The sequence below is a fragment of the Diplotaxodon limnothrissa genome, linkage group LG20, assembly GCF_057381915.1.
Source record: "Diplotaxodon limnothrissa isolate DT_005_m linkage group LG20, D_limnothrissa_male_GT1.1, whole genome shotgun sequence".
Lineage (NCBI taxonomy): Eukaryota > Metazoa > Chordata > Actinopteri > Cichliformes > Cichlidae > Diplotaxodon > Diplotaxodon limnothrissa.
Genome location: NC_140615.1, coordinates 8,220,932 through 8,229,209, shown reverse-complemented (window position 1 = coordinate 8,229,209; position 8,278 = coordinate 8,220,932).

Below are 8,278 nucleotides of genomic sequence, written 5' to 3'. Positions count from 1 at the left end.
GTACAGCTGGTTTATTCTGCCTTCTATCTCTCTGGCTCTTCAAGTGGCTGGCCAAGGCTGTGAGTCTTTGTTTAGAAGTTTCCGAGGCCTCAGGACACCTTGCTGTACTTCTTAGCATCTGCATCTTTCTCCAGCTCCAATAGTTGGCTAACTTCTCTCCATGCTACCTTGATGTTGGCGTCTTGTCTTCATGGAGCAGATGACTTCTAGTAGACCTTCAGAGGGTACTTCACTTAATTTTGGTAACCAGCTCCGGAGGTTCCAGGTTTCCAGCTTCGCTATGATCCACCATGACCTGACTTCCTGGCTCCCCCTTGCTATAGCATTTGTGTTGTACCTCATCGATCTCCAGTTGTGATAGCAGTTTGTTCTTCTGAATGTTGGAACACTGAGCTACTAGTTCTTTCACCATGAGTGTGGACGCTGAGTATCGAAGATTCCAGAGGTTTCACATTCTCTTCATGTAACCTCTTCCACTGGGGTTACTTGCATAGTAGCATTCCAACAACACTCTGCTCTCATCTCTTCCCCACTTATACCTTCTTGTTCCAGTAGCCCACTTCTCATCAGTGTGTCCTGGTTTCTCAACAGCTGATGTACATATTTATATGATTGGGCAGCTCAAATTTTTTTCTGGTAAAATTACACTTTGGGGAAAAAAATGTAATTGGGGATGGGGGTAATTTTGCAACATTACTTTATTTCCAAGCTTCCATAGATTGGGAGTCATTTTTTTTTTTTTTTAGTATTCAGCTACACAAACATAAAGTTATTTCCTCAAATATTTTTGTATTCATGAAGTCCAGCACATTTCCACTTCCATGTTTTATGGTTGTTACCCTGCAGTCATTCTGACAGTCTTGCTCAGGTCTATGGCAAACATGCTGATTTGCATATAAGCACATTGATTTTGGTTTCATTTGACCAAAAATGTGGTTTGAATACTCATTCACATGTTCTCTTCCTTTTTTTTTTTTTTTTTTTTCTTTTTTTTTTTGGCAAAGTTTAATCATGTATATTTGCGAGCAGTCATTTTCTTTTTGGATGTCGTCCACAGCCGTTCATGACTTCATGAATGTGTGCTTTGCATTGTCTGAGCCATTTCTAAAACATCAGTTTCCAGTTGTGCCAAAATAGAAGAGCTTATCCATGTGTCATAGTGAATTCAGCTTGGTGATTAGAATGGCCATGTACATTCTGTTACTGGGATATGGATCTTCCTTTACCAGTGCTACCCAATTTTGCTATGTTTCTTCTTTAATAGCCTAATGATACACTTACCCTCTCCCTCGGTTATGAGGTCTTGGAGTCACGTTTCCAATTTGTTACCTTGTGGAGATTGCATTTGACATAAACCAAGACAACCTGCCTAAAAGCTTTGTTTTATTGTGTCTTATCAGTTGTTGAATATATTCTTAAATTATATTTCTCCAGGTTGAATTGCAAACATATTTAATAATAAATGCATTCATTACTAAATAGTGACACCTACAATATAAATAAATCATATTTTGGAATGATATGAGAGTAGTGTAGATAGTTATCTACCATAATTTAGGTAGGTTTATTCATTTATAATGCATAAATGCATTAATGGAAATTAATGTGTCTTTATAAAGCATAACATTATGACGACTGACAAATAAAGTGAAAAACACTTATCTCTTCATCGTGGCACCTAAACATACAATCAAGTGATACAGTATGTTATAAGTTGATGTTATGGACAAGATTTTAGTGAGTTTGACAAGGGTCAGATTGTGTTGACTGGGACAGAGCATCTCCAAAACTGCTGTTCATTTGTGGTGTTTCCAGTCTGCAGTGGTCAGTATCTATCAAAAGTCGTCCAAGGAAGGAACAGTGGTGAACCAGTGACATGATCATAAAAGGCCAAGGCTCATTGACGCATATGGGGAGCAAAGGCTGGCCCATGTGGTCCAATCCAACAGAGAAGCTATTGTAACTCAAATTGCCCCCCAAAATGTTCATGCTGGTTCTAATAGAAAGTTTTCTGAATGCACAATACATTGCAGTTTGTTGTGTATGATGCTGCATAGCCTACTGCAGGAAAAGCATTCCTGCTGACTTTAATTTCAACGTAAAGGAGCTGAAATCTGTAAGCATCATTGATGTAATATTAAATCGTGAAGGTAGCAGTGCACTGGGTAGAGCAGTACTGTCTAACAGAGCAAAATGTTTTCCTCTCTCACAGCTCCAGGGATGAATGGCTGGTCCGGCAGTAGGACCCCATGCATCACACCTGTCAGCAGGGAGCTTTTAAAAGTGGCCCACTCCCTGGTTTATGTGAAGCTAAGAGATATGGGTCAGCATCACACATGCATTGCAGCTCTCAGTTTGCACCGCACACACACTGACATTGTGCTGATGAGCATGGTTAGATGCATCCTTGAAAATCATCGTGTTCCTTGGAACAGTTTTCGATGTAATTACTCGTCTGATCTCATTTAGACACACTGTCATCTATTCTGGCCTTTGTTTTAACAGATAAATCTATCTTAATGTCTGCCAAAATGTGTCTGGGCAACCTTGTCTCCTCTTCTCTCTGTATCTCAGCTGATTATAGTTTCAGATGAAGAATAAAAAAAAAAAGTGTTTGGTCCTTCTTTTTAGTAGTCCAGAATATGACTCATGTGTAAAGTGATAAGTTAGTCATCCAGCAGAAGAAAAGCACTGTTCTTCATACAGCAGTTTCACAAGACCACCACAAAGTATTTCTATGAATGTCTTTGACAGAGAAACTGTGGTAATAAATGTGTAATATATATTCAAATATACACATAATATCGTGGTAGGAAGCACTATAGTGCATAATATGTGTACACTATTAGCATTTATTCAGTCTGGCTAATATTTCTCCATTTTCTCAATAAGGATGCAGATTTAATTATCTTGTGTATTCTTCTTCTTGTCCTTAGCGGGCGACCAGCGGCGGTGGTCTGCCGCGCAATCAGTACGCTGCTGTAGGTGCCGCAGGTTCTCTTGCTTGACCAACGATTATCTTCCACGCTTTTCGATCTAAGGCGATGGTTCTTGCCTGCTCGAGGTCAAGTCGAAGGGCCTTCAAATCATACTGGATTTGTTTCATCCATGTCTTCTTTGGTGCATTTCGATGCACCCTCCAATCGGTGGGGCGGGTCAACCAGAGTAGGCCATGGGGGTAGCGGCTCGGGTCCATTCGACAAATGTGGCCAAACCAACGGAGTCGGCGGCGCCGGATTAGGTCGCCGATCGTCGGTTGGCTGCCGCAGCTGGTGAGGATGGTGTCATTCGAATGACGGTCGCGAAGGAAAACGCCGAGAATTCATCTAACGCAACGCATTTGGAAAACTTCGAGTTTGCTCAGGTCGTGTTTGAGCATTGTCCACGTCTCTGCGCCGTAAAGTAAAATGGGCAGGATCTTGTGTATTATTCAACATTTCTAAGCTAGATAGTCATATCTTCTAACTAATAACTCTAAATACTAACATATTTAAGCAGTTTGCATATTTAACTGTTTTTTGTTACTTTATTGCCTATATATACAGTGGGGCAAAAAAATATTTAGTCAGCCACCGATTGTGCAAGTTCCCCCACTTAAAATGATGACAGAGGTCAGTAATTTGCACCAGAGGTACACTTCAACTGTGAGAGACAGAATGTGAAAAAAAAAATCGATGAATTCACATGGTAGGATTTGTAAAGAATTTATTCGTAAATTAGGGTGGAAAATAAGTATTTGGTCACCTCAAACAAGGAAAATCTCTGGCTCTCACAGACCTGTAACGTCTTCTGTAAGAAGCTTTTCTGTCCCCCACTCGTTACCTGTATGAATGGCACCTGTTTGAACTCATCATCTGTATAAAAGACACCTGTCCACAGCCTCAAACAGTCAGACTCCAAACTCCGCCATGGCCAAGAGCAAAGAGCTTTCGAAGGACACCAGGAAAAGTATTGTAGACCTGCACCAGACTGGGAAGAGTGAATCTACAATAGGCAAGCAGCTTGGTGTGAAAAAAATCAACTGTGGGAGCAATCATCAGAAAATGGAAGACATACAAGACCACTGATAATCTCCCTCGATCTGGGGCTCCACGCAAGATCTCAATCGCGTGGGGTCAAAATGATCATGAGAACGGTGAGCAAAGATCCCAGAACCACACGGGGGGACCTGGTGAATGACCTGCAGAGAGCTGGGACCAAAGTAACAAAGGTCACCATCAGTAACACACTACAACGGCAGGGAATCAAATCCCGCAGTGCCAGACGTGTTCCGCTGCTGAAGCCAGTGCATGTCCAGGCCCGTCTGAAGTTTGCCAGAGAGCACATGGATGATACAGCAGAGGATTGGGAGAATGTCATGTGGTCAGATGAAACCAAAGTAGAACTTTTTGGTATAAACTCAACTCATCGTCTTTGGAGGAAGAAGAATACTGAGTTGCATCCCAAGAACACCATACCTACTGTGAAGCATGGGGGTGGAAACCTCATGCTATGGGGCTGTTTTTCTGCCAAGGGGACAGGACGACTGATCCGTGTTAAGGACAGAATGAATGGGGCCATGTATCGTGAGATTTTGAGCCAAAACCTCCTTCCATCAGTGAGAACTTTGAAGATGAAACGAGGCTGGGTCTTCCAACATGACAATGATCCAAAACACACCGCCCGGGCAACAAAGGAGTGGCTCCGTATGAAGCATTTGAAAGTCCTGGAGTGGCCTAGCCAGTCTCCAGACCTCAACCCCATAGAAAATCTGTGGCGGGAGTTGAAAGTTCGTGTTGCTCGGCGACAGCCCCAAAACATCACTGCTCTCGAGAAGATCTGCATGGAGGAATGGGCCAAAATACCAGCTACTGTGTGTGCAAACCTGGTGAAGACCTATAGTAAACGTTTGACCTCTGTAACATAACCTTTGTTGGCAATAACAAAGTATTGAGTTGTATTTTTGTTATTGACCAAATACTTATTTTCCACGCTGATTTACGAATAAATTCTTTACAAATCCTACCATGTGGATTCATGGATTTTTTTTTTCACATTCTGTCTCTCACAGTTGAAGTGTACCTCTGGTGCAAATTACTGACCTCTGTCATCATTTTAGGTGGGGGAACTTGCACAATCGGTGGCTGACTAAATACTTTTTTGCCCCACTGTATATTGTAGCACTAAAGGTTATCTCACCAGTTTGCATGGGTGAGGCAGGAGGGAAGCCACTGTACTCCAAGTGATGGTCCCAAGCCCGGGTAAATGGGGAGGATTGTGTCAGGTAGGACATCTGGTGTAAAATCTTGGCTCAAACATGCATGTTATAATGAATGAGATTTTGGATCGGTTAGTTGGTCAGTTAACACAATATTGGAAACGACATCACTTGGAAGATACTCAAAGGTACCATACCCATCAATGAGGATTGAAGCTAACTTGTTTTTAATGCCACCATTAATAGCAGATTGATGAGAAATTAGGTAAGAACATCACATTGAGGGTGTCAGTGTAACACACTGAGGTGGTGATTCTTTGTGGGACAGTGAAGTGATTCTTCACATTTGCCTGAAAACTGTTAAAGGGTATTGGCTGTACATGAAGATGTGACAGCCAGTGGCTCCCTTTGCTGTTTTTCATCCTTGTTGAATAAGCAAGTAGTATTTACAATTACAGACGACACAAGATTTAATAAAGAACAGCACACCTTCAGAACTCTGTCGTGTATATACAGTATTCTGTTTCCAAAATTGTGATATCCTCAAATTGTTGTTGGTTTGAGCAACATATTGTATCATGATAGTGTTATATCATATTGTGGGTTACTCTGCGATTTCTACCCCTAGAGAGATTTTTCCACTGTGAGAGAACACAAGACTCCAGTGGGGTGAGAAAGGCAGACCCTGTGTTAACATCAGTGATCACTGGTGCTCAAACTCAGTTAAACAAGATGGAAAATATTTACCACCTGTGGTCGTGTTATTTATTTATTTATTTATTTTTTGAGAGCTCACCCGTGTGTTTTCCTCTGCTGTTTATATTCATCTGGATAAAAATTCATAATATGGGCTACAGGTGTAGAAGGCACTGCAGAGAGGGATTTAAGAACATGACCAGGGCACATTTACAGTTACTGTCATACTGTAATTATGATTACCCTATAAAACCTTGCATTGCATAATGGAAAAACAAGACTGTAAATTAATTATTAAAATACAGGATATATTTTTATATTTTCTGATCTTTATTGTTTTAGTGCTATGGTGAACTAGACACTCATTTTAACAACTCATCAAGTATCTTGGTATTAGAGAGAGAAAGTCTTTGCGTCATGTGTATGTAATTTCCAGTGCTGATTTCTCTTGTGTACACTGAGACTAATTTGGCTTTGAGGCCTGAGGGACTGTGGTTGATCGAGCTGATCGTTGCACTGTGGTTAGGAAGCTTGTCAGTCAAGCATTTGGATAAAACCAGTGCTACAAATACTACTACTGCTACCACTGCTGTTCCTGCTATACCTCTAATACTCCTTTAATAACCATAACATGCATACACAAACTTATACATGGTGCTACACAAGCTCAATACTGAGACCAAGGTTTCAGGATACAACTTTTGTTTTTTCAATAGGAAGAGGGCCATGTGACACATCAAACTTATTGGTAATGTCACAAGAAAAGCAATGGTGTGCTTGGTTTCAACGTAACTTTATTCTTTCATGAGTTATCATGAGTTATTTACAAGTTTCTGACCACTTATAAAAATACAGCAGTTAAAGTGAAACCTTTGAATTTGAGGTGTCATGTCATACTGTATAGTTGGCTTACTCTGGCTGTGGGCTTACCTTGCTACATGGGAAAACTGCTATCTGAATTTTTCTGTACTTAACATTTTCAGCTGCCTTTAATACCTGTTATTAAATTTTATATTTTGGGGTACTTCAGTTTCTTCTAAAACATTTGCTCACTTAAGTTAGAATGACAGTTTTGAAGTTGGGTTTTTACATTGTCATGGTACAAAAGGGGAATTCAAGTTTACATAAAAAAATATATAATCTGTTTTTTTTTTTGTTTTTTTTTAAATAATATCCGTATGACCTTCAGCTGCTCCCAGAGGTAAAAAAAAAAAAAAAATTGGACTTGGCTGTAAAGACCCTGGTATAAACATGTTAGAGCTTAACACAATTTCTTGTATTAAATGGAAAGCTGCTGTTCCTCTTGAGTCTTGTGAGTCATCCAAGCAGAAGGGCTCCAGGTTCATGGGCACTGCTCTCATCTTACACTTGAAAATTACAAATGCAACTAGATAAACAGAAAAAGAAATAGTTTAAAAAGAATCATTCTTTTTTTTTTGCCTGAGGTGAAACACAAGTTATCTTTATTATGGAACACACTTTTAGATGTTTGTATGTCTATGACTCAGAAAAGTCAGTTCTTTAACTGTGACTGAAATTGGGTTTTTTTCTTTATACAATTGTTCTCTCTCTTACTAAACCGATACGTACAAAATTATGACAAACACAAGATGATATAATCATAGATTGATTATTTGACAAATAAAAGCAGGGTATAATGAAGTCTTTTAAACTCTTCATGTTAAACGATCAGCTGTTCATCAGCTGTGACTTTTTAAATCAAGTCTGTTAATTGTGCTTCTTATCAGTAATGAGTCAAACCATTAAAAACTGAAGAATACATTTTGACTTCCGAATCACAAAAAGGGGAGCTGAGTCATCTATATGATGTGATCATTTCAAGAGCTCGAATATGACTCATGCAATGCAAGTTATTTCAGAATGCGTTAAAAACACAACTGGCTTGTGATGATTTATCAAACTTATACAGTAGAAATGACATGTTATGCAACATTTTTATCCAGTTGCAGACTTAGATGGCGTGTTTGCTGCCTGAATCACTTTAATAAGCATTGCATTTCTGAGCTATTTTGGAGTTAATGCAAATGTGAGACTGTAATGTGCATAGTTTAGATAACTAAACACGTTGGTTAAGGTTGGATAGACATTGTGATTTTGTTTAACAAATTCTATACATGCTAATGTTACCTAGCTAGTTGTCAGCAACCAGTAAAATGTCTTATACATTTTACATTTACAAAATTATCTAATGCAGTCACAAATGTCCTTTTAAATATATTTGGTATAGCACATTAGTTATTCCCAACCTCGGGTGTTTGTAAGTTAGTGTGCTCCTAGGTAGTTTACAGCTCTCCAAAGTGTGGATAAAGTGTGGAGGGTTGCATCAGGAAGCATATCCGGCTTAAAAATCTTTGCCAAATATGC